The sequence below is a fragment of the Dendrobates tinctorius genome, unplaced genomic scaffold (assembly GCF_039654945.1).
Source record: "Dendrobates tinctorius isolate UK_male_01 unplaced genomic scaffold, ASM3965494v1 ptg000030l, whole genome shotgun sequence".
NCBI lineage: Eukaryota > Metazoa > Chordata > Amphibia > Anura > Dendrobatidae > Dendrobates > Dendrobates tinctorius.
The window spans coordinates 28,144,405-28,163,705 of NW_027361698.1; the positions used below are offsets into that span (position 1 = coordinate 28,144,405).

The following is a 19,301-nucleotide window of genomic DNA, read 5'->3' on the forward strand; positions in this document are numbered from 1 at the left end:
CTACCTGGCGAAAGGACTTAGGTACCACTAGTTGTTCTACCACCACTCCTCGCACCTTGTCTATGTGATACAGCATATCCTGCTGCACCGCTATGTGTGGGAACTCGGTTTGAGCCCCTGGGTACAATGGTCTTCCCTCGGAGACCTTTACGTTTTCCCACGCCCTTGCTAGAGTAGGATCCTGGTGCTGAGCGGTCCCGAACTTACCAAGGGCCACCTCAAGATCAGGCATTTCTAAAACACCCTCTAGCTCGTCTGCCTCGCCTGCATACACAGCCAGAGGAGAGTCCACAGATCCTGGTACTTCCTCTGAGATGGGTTGTCCGTTGTCTTACTGCAATGGTTCAGGGGCTAGCTCCAGAGTACCGTCATCAACTAGAGGGTTCATGCCACTTTTGAAGTTCCACAAGTCCCAAAATAAGGGAAAGTCTCTCCCAAGGATTACACTGTGTCCCATAGACTTTATGACTGCCGCCTGATGTCTTTTGGTCCCTACTGGCGTGGCAAGAGTAACCCAGGCAGTGGGGTAGTTCTTAGTATCCCCATGGATGCAACTAATGCCCACGGTTAAGTTCGTTAGGGCGCTAGAGTCCACCAAACTGGCATGTACCAAAGTTACTTGACTGCCGGAATCCAAGACGGCATTCACACTATAACCGTCAACCTCGATGTGGCACACGTGTTGTTCATTTCCCGTGAGTGTCTCCGCCACACAGACTGACTGCACATATAACGAAAGACGCCTCATAGCGTTACAGTCCATTGGCTCTGTAGTCATTGGGCAGTTAGCTGCTACATGGCCAAGCCCTCGACATCGCCAACATTGTATAGGTCCTTGCCTACTCGATGGAGATCCCAGTCGAGGTCTGCTGGCTTGCAGTGAGCCCGTACCACCTCCATAGTCCTTTGTAGGTCTGCCACCCTTCATTGTGACGTTCTCTTCTTTTGAAGATGAAGTAGGTTTCGCAGGACTCTCCAGCGCTTTCTTGGGGAGCCAGTGGGGTGCTAACGTCCCTTGGAGTAGGCTTTCAGAAGCATTGTAGCGTTCGACCATATTCACCAACTGGTCAGCGGTAGTTGGGTCACCCTGTCCAACCCACCTCTGGATCGTAGCGGTTAAGGACCGCAGGTACTTGTCTAGAACAACAAGTTCCACCATCTGTGCGGACGTCAAAGCCTCTGGTTGCAGCCATTTTTTTTACTACATGGATGAGATCATGCATTTGTGAGCGGGCTGGCTGATGCTCCACAAAAGTCCATAAATGCACCCTCTGTGCCCGTACATATGTGTTTACTCCCAGCCTTGCCAGGATTTTGCCTTTGAGTTTGATATAGTCCATAGCATTCGCTCCACTCAGATCGTAATAGGCCTTTTGTGGATCTCCGCTCAGAAATGGAGCAACTACCTCAGCCCATCTGTCCAGCGGTAAGTGCTCACGTTCTGCAATACGTTCGAACACGGTGAGGTATGCTTCCACATCATCGTCTGCGGTCATTTTAAGCAAAGTCTTTTGTACGGCTTTCTGCGCACTAGCAACGCTTTGTGCACGGTCTCCCTCATCTTGGGGTTGCCGAACCAAGGCCTGTTTTATTGCCTCCAACTAGAGTTGAGCGAAACGGGTCGAAAAAATTCAAAAGTCGCCGACTTTTGGCAAAGTCGGGTTTCATGAAACGAAACCCGACCCTAGGATGAGGTCGGCCACGAGGTCGGCGACTTACGCGCCAAAGTCGCGTTTCAAAAGTTTGTTTTGCGCTCTTTTTCAGCCAATCAGGATCCACGGACACTGTGGGCAACGTGATGACATAGGCACGGGTCACCACCATCTTTCAGAAGGGCATGCAAGTGATTGGCTTGCTTTGGTGGGCGTCACAGGGGGTATAAAAGGGCGTGCACGCCGACCGCCATCTTACTTCTGCCGATCTTAGTATAGGGAGAGGTTGCTGCTGATTCTGTAGGGAGAGCGTTAGGCAGGGAAGAAGACAAAAAAACTGCTTCTGCTGCTAGCGATTTGGCCTGCACAACACACAAGTCACTGTGTGTGCAGTGCAAGGGGAGGCTATATTGTGGTGTATCAGTGGTGTTGGTTGTTGGGCTGCCTTCTAAGGCTTCCTGACACGCTGGCATTGCTGTTTACCCACTGCTCCGCAAACTGCTTTTTTAAAAGCAATCCAATCTCCCTTATCCTCTCGTCACTTTGGTCACAGGCAGCTGTGCCATCGAGCGTGTCACATAGCGCTCAGATATCAGTGGGCCGCACACAATCCACAAGTGTCCAGTGTCCAAAAGTGTACGCAGAGATTCAAAATCTCCATTATCCTCTCGTCACTTTGGTCACAGGCAGCTGTGCCATCGAGCGTGTCACATAGCGCTCAGATATCAGTGGGCCGCACACAATCCACAAGTGTCCAGTGTCCAAAAGTGTACGCAGAGATTCAAAATCTCCATTATCCTCTCGTCACTTTGGTCACAGGCAGCTGTGCCATCGAGCGTGTCACATAGCGCTCAGATATCAGTGGGCCGCACACAATCCACAAGTGTCCAGTGTCCAAAAGTGTACGCAGAGATTCAAAATCTCCATTATCCTCTCGTCACTTTGGTCACAGGCAGCTGTGCCATCGAGCGTGTCACATAGCGCTCAGATATCAGTGGGCCGCACACAATCCACAAGTGTCCACTGTCCACAAGTGTACGCAGAGATTCAAAATCTCCATTATCCTCTCGTCACTTTGGTCACAGGCAGCTGTGCCATCGAGCGTGTCACATAGCGCTCAGATATCAGTGGGCCGCACACAATCCACAAGTGTCCAGTGTCCAAAAGTGTACGCAGAGATTCAAAATCTCCATTATCCTCTCGTCACTTTGGTCACAGGCAGCTGTGCCATCGAGCGTGTCACATAGCGCTCAGATATCAGTGGGCCGCACACAATCCACAAGTGTCCACTGTCCACAAGTGTACGCAGAGATTCAAAATCTCCATTATCCTCTCGTCACTTTGGTCACAGGCAGCTGTGCCATCGAGCGTGTCACATAGCGCTCAGATATCAGTGGGCCGCACACAATCCACAAGTGTCCACTGTCCACAAGTGTGTGCAGAAATTCTAAAACTCCCCTGTCCTATAGACACCTTGTACCTTGTTTTACATTACTATATAGTTTGTTGGATTTTGTCTACATTTCTACCAAAAATGAGGAAGGCTGGTGGAAGAGGCCGTGGAATTGGGCGGGGGTTGGCAGCTGGTAATGATGGTGTTGGTGGTGGATCTGATGGTAGTGGGAAGAGCAAAATAGGACCAAATGCAGGAGGTGCTGACCCTGCGTCATCGTCTGTCTACATAAGGCCTCGAACGCTTAGTTTTCTAGGAGTTGGCAAACCGCTTTTAAAGGCAGAGCATCAGGAAAAAGTTTTGTCTTACATTGCTGACTCAGCCTCCAGCTCTATCGCCTACTCTTCTTCAGTTGTAAAAAGTAAAAGCACTGAGTCGTCATTGGAGGCTCATGTTCATGAACCACACCTTTCCTTGTGTCCTTCACCCCAACCAAGATTGAAGGATGACGCAGGCCATACTACTGATTACTCCATGGAGCTGTTTTCACATACCATGCCTGGATTATCAAGTCAAATGGTGAATTACCCAGGCCAAGATGAATCTGACATGGAGTGCACTGATGCACAGCCGCTGATGGATGATTCTGCTGGTACATTCACTCAGAGCACTACATTGTCCTCGCAGTATACAGAGCCAGATTTTGACCCTGATGAGACTCAGGTGCCCCTTCCCGCACACTATACCACCATACACGGTGACACAGAGAAAGGTGCACATGACATAGAAGAGGAGGTGATGGATGACCCAGTTGTTGACCCAGATTGGCATCCATTGGGGGAAGAGGGTGCTGCTTCCAATAGCTCAGATGAGGAGCATCCACAGCAGACATCGTCATCGTAACAGCTGTTATCTGGCAGGCCCGGAGCACTCCAAAGACAGGTTCCAAACATCAAAAGAGTTGCTGGACAGCTTGTCCAGAGGGTCAAAAGATCACAGCGTGCTAGGTCGCAAAATGTCTGCCAAAGTAGGAAGAGTGCAGTGTGGCAGTTTTTTGAACAAAATCCTCATGATCAGGCCAAGGTTATCTGTAAGAAGTGCGCAAAGACCTTTAGCCGAGGGAAAAATCTGAAAAATTTGAATACCAGTTGCATGCTTAGACATTTAACCAGCATGCACTTGCAAGCGTGGACACAACACCAAACCTCAAGTGCCACATGTGCAACTGATCACAACGAAGGTAGTCGGCAACGCTACATTGTTTCCCCCACTGTAAGCACACCGGTTAGCACAGCAGCAAATGTTGAGGTGTCGTTGCAAGGCCACAGCAGTCAGGGAATCCCACTGTTATATCAACGAAAGACTGATTCTAGGCCATCAGAAAGAACACCAACTCCATCACCATCATCAACCCTCTCTCAGTCCGCCCTGTCCACCGCTACTTCCACCATATGCAGCTCTCAAGTCCAGCTCACCCTCCCAGACACTATGAGTAGGTCAAGAAAGTACTCAGTCTCTCATCCGCGTACACTGGGTTTGAACGCCCACATTGCCAAACTAATCTCGTTTGAGATGATGCCCTTTCGGTTGGTGGAAAGCACAGCTTTCCGCGAACTCATGGCCTATGCAGTACCACGCTATGACCTACCCAGTCGCCACTTCTTCTCTCACAAAGCCATCCCAGCCCTCCACCATCATGTGAAAGACCGCATTGTCCATGCACTCAAGCAGTCAGTGAGCGGAAAGGTGCACCTCACAACTGATGCATGGTCCAGTCGGCATGGCCAGGGCCGTTACGTGTCCATCACTGCGCACTGGGTTAATGTGGTGGATGCAGGGTCCACAGGGGACAACGGTGGTGGGACAGTGCTGCCTAGCCCACGGTCTAGGAAACAGTTGGCTGTAGGCGTTCGACCCTCCTCCTCCTCCAGAAGCGACAGCTCGTCCACAGAGTGCAGTCGTACGAGCACTCCATCTGCAGCTGCCACTGTTGCACACAATGTGTCCCCCTATCGAGCAGCTAGTGGAAAGCGTCAGCAGGCTGTGTTGCAGATGATGTGTTTGGGCGACAGACACACCGCCGAGGTGCTGGCCGAGTACTTGAAGCGACAAACTGAGTCATGGCTGGGCAGTGTACATCTTGAGGCAGGCAAGGTAGTTAGTGATAACGGCCGTAATTTTGTGGCAGCCATAGCCCTTTCAAAACTCAGCCACATACCTTGCTTGGCTCACACCTTGAACCTGGTGGTGCAGTGCTTCCTCAAAAATTATCCGGAGTTAACAGCCCTGCTCCAGAAGGTGCGAAGACTGTGCGCGCACATCCGCCGGTCGCCTGTACACTCCGTTCGTATGCAGAAGCTGCAGCGATTGCTCCACCTTCCCAACCACCGCCTCATTATCGACATTGCAACAAGGTGGAACTCCACCCTGCACATGGTGGAGCGGCTGTGCGAGCAGAGGCAGGCCATAATGCATTTGTGGGAGGATACACGGCCAGGCACTTTGAGAGCAGACATGGAGTTGACAGGCGTGCAGTGGTCGAAGCTGAAAGACCTTTGTAAAGTCCTTCAGTGTTTTGAGGAATGCACACGGCTGGTAAGTGCAGACGACGCCATCCTAAGCATGAGCATCCCACTTATGCGTCTGCTCATGCAAACTTTGACGCACCTTAAGGAGCAGGCGTCTGCAGCCAATGTTGATGAGGAGGAAGAGGAGGAGGGAATCCTTGATGACATTCAGCCATTGTCTGCTCAGGGACCTCTCCTGGACGTGGTGGAGGAAGAAGAGGAGGAGGAGGATGATGGGGATGATTACTTAGGGGAGGAGGATGCATCTCGTGGGGCAAGTGAAAATGTTGGCGTGGCAAGGTCTGGTACAGGGTTTGTGCGTGACTGGAGGGATGTGGATTTGCCAGAAAGTGCTCCTCCACCCAGCACTCGCAGTGCATCATTGACACCGGGAACATTGGCCCACATGTCAGATTATGCCTTGCGGATCCTAAAAAGGGACCCCCGCATTGCCAAAATGATGAACGATGACGACTACTGGTTGGCCAGCATCCTGGATCCACGCTATAAAGGCAAATTACAAAACATCATGCCACAGGAGAACCTTGACCTAATATTGGCTAATAAACAAGCAACTCTGGTAAATCGGTTGCTTGAGGCATTCCCAGCACACAGCAGCGGTGATGGTTCTCACACGAGCCGTACGGGCCGGGGTCAGCTTGGCAGAGGTGTTCGTGGTGCACACAGCAGAAGTGGCGTTGGAGACAGGGGTTTCATGACAATGTTGTGGACTGATTTTTCAAATACCGCTCACACAACTGGTAATACTGCATCGATGGAAAGTGACAGGAGACAGCAGTTGTCAACTATGGTTACAAACTACTTTTCCTCCCATATCGATGTTCTCCCACACAGGTCATTCCCCTTTGACTATTGGGCCGCTAAACTGGACACCTGGCCTGAATTGGCCCAATATGCCTTACAGGAGCTCGCTTGCCCAGCTGCAAGTGTGCTATCGGAAAGAGTCTTCAGTGCAGCTGGATCAATCCTGACAGAAAAAAGGACCCGTCTGTCAACCCAAAATGTGGATGATCTAACCTTCATTAAAATGAACCACGCATGGGTTTCCAAGGATTTTGTCCCACCTTCCCCTGATGACACATAGGGTGACAGAAAAATGGCTTGCTTTGGTCCACCTCTTCCTGGTACTTCACCTATTTCGCCTTTTGCATCAGTTGAATGTCCAACATCAACATATGCCACTTTCTAAAACTCCCTAACTGTGCTGTCTCCCCCCCATGGCCGGGGTCACCACCTAGCGCACGACACCGTGCGAGTGCCGTTGCCCTGGACAGGTGGGTAGGCCGACTCTTGGGCGCGGGCACTGGCACAGGGTCCCTCAAAGTGCAATCAAGTGTCTCTGACGGTGGTGGTGCACACCCGCCGTCAGACACACCGCTGTACTATGAGGGGCCCAGTGCCAGTACCGACGCCCACGAGTGGGCCCCCCTTGCTTGGCCAGGGCCCCAGCATTTGCAATCTTTACCTCTCCCTGCTCCTCCGCTGTGTAATCTGGGCCGTCAAATCCATACTGTGCCTGACACCGTCTGAGCCTGCCTCCTGATGTATAGACATATATTTTGAATGTGTACGCTATCCATACATGTTATCCGGGGATACGTTACCCCTTCTAAACTTTGTGCAATGACGTGCAATCCATACTGGGCCTAACACCGTCTGAGCCTGCCTCATGCTGTATAGACATATATTTTGAATGTGTACGCTATCCATACATGTTATCCGGGGATACGGTACCCCTTCTAACCTTTGTGCAATGACGTGCAATCCATACTGGGCCTAACACCGTCTGAGCCTGCCTCATGCTGTATAGACATATATTTTGAATGTGTACGCTATCCATACATGTTATCCAGGGATACGGTACCCCTTCTAACCTTTGTGCAATGACGTGCAATCCATACTGGGCCTAACACCGTCTGAGCCTGCCTCATGCTGTATAGACATATATTTTGAATGTGTACGCTATCCATACATGTTATCCAGGGATACGGTACCCTTTCTAACCTTTGTGCAATGATGTGCAATCCATACTGGGCCTAACACCGTCTGAGCCTGCCTCATGCTGTATAGACATATATTTTGAATGTGTACGCTATCCATACATGTTATCCGGGGATACGGTACCCTTTCTAACCTTTGTGCAATGATGTGCAATCCATACTGGGCCTAACACCGTCTGAGCCTGCCTCATGCTGTATAGACATATATTTTGAATGTGTACGCTATCCATACATGTTATCCGGGGATACGGTACCCCTTCTAACCTTTGTGCAATGACGTGCAATCCATACTGGGCCTAACACCGTCTGAGCCTGCCTCATGCTGTATAGACATATATTTTGAATGTGTACGCTATCTATACATGTTATCCAGGGATACGGTACCCTTTCTAACCTTTGTGCAATGACGTGCAATCCATACTGGGCCTAACACCGTCTGAGCCTGCCTCATGCTGTATAGACATATATTTTGAATGTGTACGCTATCCATACATGTTATCCGGGGATACGGTACCCCTTCTAACCTTTGTGCAATGACGTGCAATCCATACTGGGCCTAACACCGTCTGAGCCTGCCTCATGCTGTATAGACATATATTTTGAATGTGTACGCTATCCATACATGTTATCCGGGGATACGGTACCCCCTTCTAACCTTTGTGCAATGACGTGCAATCCATACTGGGCCTAACACCGTCTGAGCCTGCCTCATGCTGTATAGACATATATTTTGAATGTGTACGCTATCCATACATGTTATCCAGGGATACGGTACCCTTTCTAACCTTTGTGCAATGATGTGCAATCCATACTGGGCCTAACACCGTCTGAGCCTGCCTCATGCTGTATAGACATATATTTTGAATGTGTACGCTATCCATACATGTTATCCGGGGATACGGTACCCCTTCTAACCTTTGTGCAATGACGTGCAATCCATACTGGGCCTAACACCGTCTGAGCCTGCCTCATGCTGTATAGACATATATTTTGAATGTGTACGCTATCCATACATGTTATCCGGGGATACGGTACCCCTTCTAACCTTTGTGCAATGACGTGCAATCCATACTGGGCCTAACACCGTCTGAGCCTGCCTCATGCTGTATAGACATATATTTTGAATGTGTACGCTATCCATACATGTTATCCAGGGATACGGTACCCTTTCTAACCTTTGTGCAATGACGTGCAATCCATACTGGGCCTAACACCGTCTGAGCCTGCCTCATGCTGTATAGACATATATTTTGAATGTGTACGCTATCCATACATGTTATCCGGGGATACGGTACCCCTTCTGTTTGTTTGTTTTAATGTTTTATCTATTGAAATCTGCAAGTTACATCCGAAAGAAAGCAATCAACAAAGTAGCTTACAAAATTATTATATAACCTACAAATTCCGCTTTTCGGGAGTTAAACAGATGGTTTGAAATATCAATTCATGGCAAAAACTATTGATATATAGAGGTTTAAGGACAACAACAGCCTTAAAGGAACTTCCAGTAGCAAGATTATCTGGGTTCAAATCTGGGTTCTTCCCATCCACACGCCCCTGCTACATCACATATGCCATGATTTCAAACAAAGATGAAGAAGAACAAAAAAGAAGAAAAGAGAAAAAAAAACAGTATAGGGAGTAAAGGGACAGGAGGTCAAGTAATTAGAGGGAGAAGTTGGGAGATAGGGGTGGAATATAGGGGAAGTAAGGGGAGGGGGGGGAGAGGGGAACACTAGGCAACAAGGGTTTCGTCCACTCTGATAAAGCCGAGCAAGGAGGCCACTATAGCCTTATCAACTTCTACTAATGGATCTGAATCGGGTCCATGGGTGCCATACTCTTTCAAAAGTTGAAAGTGAGCCATTCACCAAGGCAGCCAGTTTGGCTACTTGATATAGCATATCTACCTTCTCTTGCAATTGGGATATAGATGGAGTGGTAGTTGTCTTCCAGTTCATAGGTATCAAAAGTTTCGCTGCTGAAAGAATGTGTTGAGTCAACAGAGCAGTATTCTTATGTCCAGTTGGTGACAGAAAATTTAAGAGCACTATCTCCGGTGTCAATGTAAGCTTTTTGCCCACAATTTCCCCGATATAATCCTCTACTAGTCGCCAGAACCGCAGCAGGGGTGGACAGGACCACCACATATGTAAGTATGTTCCCTCCGAGTCACAGCATCTCCAGCATCTAGTAGAAGACCCCGTCTGCCAATAAGTGTTCTGCTGTGGTGTAATATACCATCTGGCGACTATTTTAAAGGAATTCTCTTGTGCTCTAACGCATTGTGATGGGCCATGAGAAGAATTATAAATGTGTGATATTTGATTTGGGGTAAACTTGTATCCCAAATCCTTTTCCCAATGTGTTATATAGGCTCTTTTGAGGCAACAGTCAGTTATATTTAAAACCTGGTAAATAGACGACATTATCTTTTTGGGTTTATCCTTTGTTGCACAGAGAGTCTCAAATGCAGTCAGTGGGCGGGTAACGTCTGCTCCTAAAAGATACTGTGCCAAGGAGTCTCTTATAGAGCCGAATTGTATAAAGGTCAAGTTGGAAAGCCCTGATTGCTTCTTCAGTTCCTGAAAGGAGGGGAGTGCCCCGTCCGTTAAGAGTTCATCAACCGCTACATTTGCCAGGGAACCGGGTTTGATTAGATCATTGTCTCGGGAATAAGATGCGTGTGGCATTATATCTGCCAACTTGAGTAAGGGGGACAAAGGGGGAACTAGAGTTTTCACCAATCCCTTCCATAATTTTAAGGTAGCTTTGGTGTGTATATTAGGTAAATTTTTGTTTATGTTTTTACAAGGATATGCCAAAAGGATGGATCTCAGGGGATAAGGCGCTAGGGCTTCCTCCACCTCAATCCACTGCTTATTGTTAGGAGACCGCAACAGGTCTACCACTCTGGTAAGCATTGTCGCTTGGTAGTACCTTACTATGTCTGGTGCACCCATCCCACCCCTCGATTTGTTTAATGTTAATGTCCTGTATGCTAATCGGGGCTTTTGCTTTTTCCAAACATATCTGCGGAATAATGTATTAATTTTAAGAAGATACGATTTGGGGATGGTTATAGGGAGCATTTGGAAGATATATATGAAGTTGGGTAAGATTAGGCTCTTCAGTAAATTTTTCCTTCCCATCCACGACACATACGAGTCCCTCCATGATTTCATGATGGTTTCTACTGAGGCAATTAGGGGGGGAATATTCTGTTGAAAAAGGTCTCTATCCGATCTTCCTATCTTTACACCTAAATATTTGATATATTGTTTTGGCCAGGTGAATGGGTATGTAATTTTTAGTTTAGCTAAGGTATTCGGGGATATATGTATGTCTAGCGCTTCCGACTTAGACATATTTACTTTAAAATTGGAAATTTTGCTATATTGATCTATGAGATCCATCAATGTTGGGAGTCCCAGCAAAGGATTAGTCATCAAGACTAAGAGATCGTCCGCAAATGCCGCTATTTTATAGTGTGTCTTATTGATACGAATACCCTCTATTCCCTCATGTATTTGTATGGCCTTTAAGAGAGGTTCCATTGCTAGCACAAATAACAACGGGGATAGGGGACAGCCCTGTCTTGTTCCGTTCTTTATAGTAAATGCATCTGTTGTAAAATCGTTAATCCTAATATGTGCCTTGGGCTTATCGTACATTGCCATTACGGCTGCTATAAATGCTTCGGGTATCTCAAACTTGATCAGCACTTCCCGTAGGTATACCCAGTCCACCCTGTCAAAGGCCTTCTCTGCATCTGTTCCAAGAAGCATCAATGGGAGTTTACGATTTTTTGCGTATTGAAGAAGGTGTAATACTTTGTGGACATTATCCCTTCCCTCCCTTCCACCCACAAACCCGGTCTGATTTAAGGAAATCAAATTTGGCAATGACTTGGCCATTCTTTTTGCCATCAGCCCTGCTAGGATTTTTAGGTCCACATTAAGGAGAGAGATTGGCCTATAGCTACTACATTGTTCAGGATCCTTCCCCTCTTTGTGTATTAGGGATATTCTGGCTGTAAGCATTTGGTTTGGCAATGGGTGGCCTTGTAAAACTGCGTTGCAAACGTTCAATAAATGTGGGAGTAGGAGGCCAGAGAAGGATTTATAGTAAAGTGCTGAGAATCCATCTGGACCGGGCGCTTTCCCCTTCGGGCACTTTGACAGGGCGGACTGCAACTCCCCTAGTGAAAAAGGTCTAGTGAGATATTGTTTTTGGGAATCAGACAAGACAGGCAGATCTAAAGTGCTTAGGAAGGACCTAGTGTCCATGCTTCTTTTAAGTGCGGAATCGGTGTTATCTTCCGGACGGAGATTATATAATTTCTTATAGTAGTCAAGGAATGCCCGCTCCATGTGCTCAGGAGTTTGCGAGCTTAACCCTTGTTCATTCTTGATTGAGTTAATCAGCGTACGTGACTGCCGCTTCCTTAGTTGTGATAACATTAATTTGGATGCTTTGTCTCCATGGACGTACATTCTGTTTTTCCATGTTGCATAGAGCTTAGCAGATCTCGAGTTTAATATGTCTTTAAGTTGCTGTCTTTTTTGTTGCAGCTTCTCTAAGCTATGTTGATCTATTTTATGTTTATGTGTAAGCTCCAGCTGTGATATACTATCATAAAGATCCTGGATTTCTTTTTGTTGCAGTTTATTTAGAAAGGAAGTGATAGATATCAACTCCCCTCTGACAACTGACTTATGTGCTTCCCATAGTATCTGTGAGGAAATTTCTGGTGAAGCATTTTGCTCAAAATATTGGGAAAGCACTTTGTTTATACGTGTCTGTACCTCGGTACTTCCAAGTACTGACTCATTGAGCCGCCATACTCTATGTCGGGGAAAGGCTTTAGATAATGAGAATTTTAACAAAACCGAAGAGTGATCGGAATAAATATTCGGGATTATTTTCGCCTGTTGTATATTGGCAAGCATTTTACTGGATATAAAAATATAGTCTAAACGGTGGTAAGATTTATGAGGGTGGGAGTAGAAGGTGTAGTCTCGGTCAGAGGGGTTTAGATATCTCCATGTGTCAATCAATTGTAGAGATCCCAATTGTGACTTTATTCTGTAAAGATCTTTAGGTGAGAGCGAACTTTTCTGTTTGGTCGTGTCTAGCAAAGGCTCTAATGCAACATTCAAGTCCCCACCCACTATCAATGCACCCTCTCTAAAGCCATCAATTTTTTTCAGTGTTGAGAGTACCCATCTCAATAGTTTTTTATTTGGTGCGTATAAACTGCACAATGTTACAAGGGCACCGTTTAGTAGACCTTTGACAAAGATGTAACGACCCTGAGGGTCCGCCATAGTTTCTCTTAGCTGGAAGGGCACTCCCCTTGCCACTGCTATTGACACTCCTCTGGAACCGGACTGGGTGGTTGTCGCATGAAACCATTTATCATATATCGAGCTTTCAAAGGAGGGCAATTTATCCGGTTTGAAGTGCGTTTCCTGAATAAGCAATACTGCTGCCTGCTGTTTTTTGAATAGTTGTAATGTGTGGCGTCTAGTGTTTGGAGAATTCAGCCCATGTGCGTTAAAAGAGATGAATGTGTGTACCTTATCCGAATCCATCATGTTTCTGTACACAGCAGCATCCTTGCAGCTCACGAAGGAGACGAATCCCTGTGCCTATGGGAGTGGGGAGGGGGTCTAGGACAAGTAGACCAGACGAAAGAAAGAAAAGGGTAGAGAAAACAAAAAGGTGAAGAGGGGGAGAACACAATATTAACATTATCCATGTTATTATGTTGCACAATATCATTGACCAATATGCCAACGTACCATAGTTACCTACTGACATTGTTTCATAGAGTGCCAGCTTGAGGAAAATTCCAATCAACCTTATAAACTAAATATGAAATATGAAATGCTCCATTCTAGGAGAATGCCCAGTTTGGGCTGTAACTAGATCTAGGTTGAAACCTTACAACGAATTATTGGATAGATGTGGCAGCAGTGCTTATCCATATTTGGAAAAGCACGCCAACCCCATCAGATTTGCTTCAACCATACTCAATACCCCAACTGGGGTAGACACCAAGAATACTTAACTGCAAAATCTGGGTCTAACCCAAAGATCAAGTATTGTCTCTGGAGTCCTTAGGAAGCGAGGTCTTTGTCAGCTTCCTTTTCAGCCTTTGTGATTTTGGCGTCAGGGCTATCTGCCACGCCGGGTCATCTGGTAGCGGGTGCAATAGGGTCGCCGAATGGAAGGACTCCAGGTCCGGGTAGGCCTCCAGCTCAATCCCCAAGGATTCACATGCCTCTTTGATGTCTTGTGATGTTCTTGCTGAGATACCTTTGTCTCCATTTGTGATATGTACTCCAAACGGGAACAACCATCTAAAACGGATGCCTTTTTTTATCAATGCGTCAGTGAACGGTTTCAAGATCCTCCGCTTCCTGAGAGTGCTAGCCGATAAATCCTGTAAAAGTTTAATTTGTGAGCCTTCATACGAGATCTCCTGCGCCTCCCGCGCTCTGCGAAGAACTAAGTCTTTTGCTCGATAATCGAGGAAGCGACAGATCACATCTCGTGGAGTTTCCCCTTGAGAAGGCCTCGGACGCAATGCTCTGTGTACTCTCACCAGTTCGATTTCCTGTGGATCTGATTCATTAAGTAGATCTTTGAATATCTCTTGTGTTGCTTTCCATAACGCCTCAAAGGCCACCGTTTCAGAAAGGCCTTTAACTCTTATGTTGTTACGACGTTCTCTGTTTTCATGATCTTCTAGCACCGTGTGAATTGTATGTAGTTGGAGTTCATGGACTTTTAAAGAGTCTAGTACAGCGTTCGAACTTTGTGTCATGGCAACTTGCGAATTTTCCAATGTCTCAAGTCTGTGGCCTTGAAGTTTTAGGTCGTGTTTTATCTCTGCAAGTTCTTGTCCTATTGGCTCAAGAGCTTTAGACAATATACGTTTGATGAACGAACGAGTGACTAAGGCCTCTCTCGCTGTGCTGCCCGTGTCAGAGTCACTCTCCGGTTCAGAATCTGAATCTTCTAATGAGGTCAAATCACGAAGCTTGGGTGGTTTAAGAGAATCTGACGGAACCGTTTGTTTTTTAAGAAAGTCATCCATGTCTGTTTGCGTAGTGGACTTTGTAGGTTTGGGCATGCTCTTTTGCGTTTTTACGCTGGATCTCCCCATTTTTGCAGTTATCTAAAGCAGAGAAGAATAGAGCAGTTTGAAGATTAGAATTCCTCTCGCTGGCTATGAATTTAGCTAATGTTCCATTTTATGCCCAGTCTTATAAGTGATAAACAATGGAAAGAGATGTCGTTCTGGCTCTGGTCACTAGATGGCAGTCTATAACCACTTTCTGCTGGTTTTCCAGAGAATCCTCTCTTATATCCGTTCAGCTAGGTATAACATGGGTTAATTAGAAAGCAGATAAGGGGGGGAGGAAAGATGTAAGGACAGCACTGGTGGGGGGGGAGCGCTTAATACAGATCTAAGGCTCCTTATATTACTCCCTTCTCTCCTCGCACCCCTCGGGTCAGACAGTCTCAGGCCCCCACTTGATTAATTGATTATCTCCTTTATTGCTACGGAGTTAGGGAGAATGACCATGCTCTCCTGATCCTCTGTCCCCTGAATCAGACCCCCCTGCTCAAGACACTCCGTCACCTTGCTTCTGTTATTTCAGCGTTACCTCAGCTCCCGGAGACGCTTGAATCCCTCAGATCTCTCTCACTGATTGCAGAGAGGGGAGGAGGCTGAAGCGTGCCGCTGCACGTCTATTCTAGGTCCCGGGCCGCGTGTCTTCTGCAAGCCCGACGGGACTATTTTCAATGCTGCGGCGTGATACACACTCTCTGTAGCCGTCCCCCAGCTATTAGAACAGTAGCGATTTTGTGTGTCCTGGTCTGGGGATTTCGCAATGGTACCTTATCTGCAGGGGAGGGTTAGCTCCGGGGTCTCTCTTATCTGACAGCCTTAGGTCAGGGGTGAAGTCTTCTGCCCGAGGCGATGGTGCTGTTAGCAGTATATCCTTCCGCCACTCCGGCAATCTCCCGCCTGCAGGGCCTCAGTTAGATGAATCCCTTCTTTATCCCGAACGTGACTCGCCACCCAGGGTCTATGCGATCCAGTGGGGTCCTGGTTTGGGTTGTAATGCGGGGATGGTATAAAAAGAAGGCTCTGGTGATATTAGAGCCCCTTTTGGTGCATTTGTCCGGGAGCTCAGGTTTCCTGCTTCTTGCTCCACCAACGTTCAGGCTCCGCCTCTACGGTACCCCTTCTAACCTTTGTGCAATGACGTGCAATCCATACTGGGCCTAACACCGTCTGAGCCTGCCTCATGCTGTATAGACATATATTTTGAATGTGTACGCTATCCATACATGTTATCCAGGGATACGGTACCCTTTCTAACCTTTGTGCAATCACGTGCAATCCATACTGGGCCTAACACCGTCTGAGCCTGCCTCATGCTGTATAGACATATATTTTGAATGTGTACGCTATCCATACATGTTATCTGGGGATACGGTACCCCTTCTAACCTTTGTGCAATGACGTGCAATCCATACTGGGCCTAACACCGTCTGAGCCTGCCTCATGCTGTATAGACATATATTTTGAATGTGTACGCTATCCATACATGTTATCCAGGGATACGGTACCCTTTCTAACCTTTGTGCAATGACGTGCAATCCATACTGGGCCTAACACTGTCTGAGCCTGCCTCATGCTGTATAGACATATATTTTGAATGTGTACGCTATCCATACATGTTATCCAGGGATACGGTACCCTTTCTAACCTTTGTGCAATGACGTGCAATCCATACTGGGCCTAACACCGTCTGAGCATGCCTCATGCTGTATAGACATATATTTTGAATGTGTACGCTATCCATACATGTTATCCGGGGATACGGTACCCCTTCTAACCTTTGTGCAATGACGTGCAATCCATACTGGGCCTAACACCGTCTGAGCCTGCCTCATGCTGTATAGACATATATTTTGAATGTGTACGCTATCCATACATGTTATCCGGGGATACGGTACCCCTTCTAACCTTTGTGCAATGACGTGCAATCCATACTGGGCCTAACACCGTCTGAGCCTGCCTCATGCTGTATAGACATATATTTTGAATGTGTACGCTATCCATACATGTTATCCGGGGATACGGTACCCCTTCTAACCTTTGTGCAATGACGTGCAATCCATACTGGGCCTAACACCGTCTGAGCCTGCCTCATGCTGTATAGGCATATATTTTGAATGTGTACGCTATCCATACATGTTATCCAGGGATACGGTACCCTTTCTATCCTTTGTGCAATGACGTGCAATCCATACTGGGCCTAACACCGTCTGAGCCTGCCTCATGCTGTATAGACATATATTTTGAATGTGTACGCTATCCATACATGTTATCCAGGGATACGGTACCCTTTCTAACCTTTGTGCAATGACGTGCAATCCATACTGGGCCTAACACCGTCTGAGCCTGCCTCATGCTGTATAGACATATATTTTGAATGTGTACGCTATCCATACATGTTATCCGGGGATACGGTACCCCTTCTAACCTTTGTGCAATGACGTGCAATCCATACTGGGCCTAACACCGTCTGAGCCTGCCTCATGCTGTATAGACATATATTTTGAATGTGTACGCTATCCATACATGTTATCCGGGGATACGGTACCCCTTCTAACCTTTGTGCAATGACGTGCAATCCATACTGGGCCTAACACCGTCTGAGCCTGCCTCATGCTGTATAGACATATATTTTGAATGTGTACGCTATCCATACATGTTATCCGGGGATACGGTACCCTTTCTAACCTTTGTGCAATGACGTGCAATCCATACTGGGCCTAACACCGTCTGAGCCTGCCTCATGCTGTATAGACATATATTTTGAATGTGTACGCTATCCATACATGTTATCCGGGGATACGGTACCCCTTCTAACCTTTGTGCAATGACGTGCAATCCATACTGGGCCTAACACCGTCTGAGCCTGCCTCATGCTGTATAGACATATATTTTGAATGTGTACGCTATCCATACATGTTATCCGGGGATACGGTACCCCTTCTAACCTTTGTGCAATGACGTGCAATCCATACTGGGCCTAACACCGTCTGAGCCTGCCTCATGCTGTATAGATATATATTTTGAATGTGTACGCTATCCATACATGTTATCCAGGGATACGGTACCCTTTCTAACCTTTGTGCAATCACGTGCAATCCATACTGGCCGTGAGAACGGCTGGCGAGCTGTTAAGCAAGCTACAGCACCTGTCCAGACAAGTACAGGGATTCCCTAGCGAGGAGACTTATTTGATTGTTTTCTATGTTGGGACAGCAATTTTTGGGGAGCACTATACTCTGGAGAATGATAGATGGGGCCCACCATACACTGGAACATTCCAAAGGTGGACATCAGACACTGGAGCAGCATTTACAGGGCCCATTATACACTAGAGCATTAGAAATGGGGCCCATTATGTTTGGAGCATTATTTGGGCCCATAAGACAGTGGAGCTTCATCCATGGGGACCAACATATACTGTAGTATTATGTGGAGCTCATCATATACTGTTTCAAACATTATATGGGACCAATGATTTTGTATGGAGAAATAGATGGGCCTCGTCATGAGATGTAAAAAGTGAGGTATTTTTCATTGTACTATACCGCTATTTCTCTGCCGTATCGGAGCATGATGAGTTGTGGTATGTGTTAAAGGGGCGCTCTTTCACCCAGGGCACATGAAAACCTGCAGCCAGCCCTCCCCCCCCCACAAATTTAGCCAAATAACCCCCATTTTTCAGTGCGTAACTTGTATTATGAAGTTAATTAAGGTTGACAAGCTTAAGTAAGAAGAATTGATGCTTTTGGCATTCAAATGGGCACTGTAGGTGTGTTTCCTGTCCTCCTCTCACTGCCGACTTTTATTCCCCATTGACTTACATTGGGTTTCGTGTTTCGGGACGACCCCGACTTTTCCCTATAATCGGACGATCTTGCTCGACCCGACTTTTGGAAAAGTCGGGTTTCACGAAACGAAACGCGACCCTAAAAAAGCAAAAGTCGCTCAACTCTACCTCCAACTGCTCTTGCTGCATCTGGTGTTGCTGCTCCAGAGCCTTCTGGAAGCAAGTATTAGTCTGCTGTTGTTGCACATTTGCTTGCAATAACTGCTTCACTAGTTCCTCCATATTACTGGACTCTTGGCTCTTCAAAAGCACAGAAGCTTTCAGCCAGGACATACACAGCGTTTTCTCTGCAGTCACAGTCCAGCAGCCACAGTTGTCCGCATTCGAAACACCATTTGTGGGGAATAGATAGCTCAGCTGGGATCTTTGCTTGGGCACAAGCATGTGGCTATGGAGTCACTACAGCAGACTAGCAAGTTCCACAAGGATATTGACGGCATATTTATTGTGCACACTTGTTATTCAATGTTACACATGCCAAACGTGAAATAAAACATCTAAGGCCGTCTGGCCACTAACTAACAATAGCAGGCTAACTACAAAATAAACCTATATAACAGCAAAGAAGTCCATGTAATCTTACTGTGTCAGCTCCCAGCTCAGCAGAGGAGATAGACCGAGAGATACCAGCTCCTCCTGATTATATCAGCTGGACCAGTCAGGAAACCAAA

At 46.9% G+C, this 19,301-nt stretch overlaps 1 long non-coding RNA gene across 1 annotated transcript; it reads right to left on the reverse strand.

The window, feature by feature from the left end:
• Nucleotides 1-14,441: 14,441 nt before the first annotated feature.
• LOC141086054 (uncharacterized) lies at nucleotides 14,442-15,481 on the reverse strand. Its single transcript, XR_012231488.1, has 2 exons — nucleotides 15,316-15,481; nucleotides 14,442-14,822 (listed from the first exon to the last, which is right to left on the reverse strand). It is a non-coding gene; the product is annotated as an uncharacterized lncRNA (long non-coding RNA).
• Nucleotides 15,482-19,301: the final 3,820 nt, after the last annotated feature.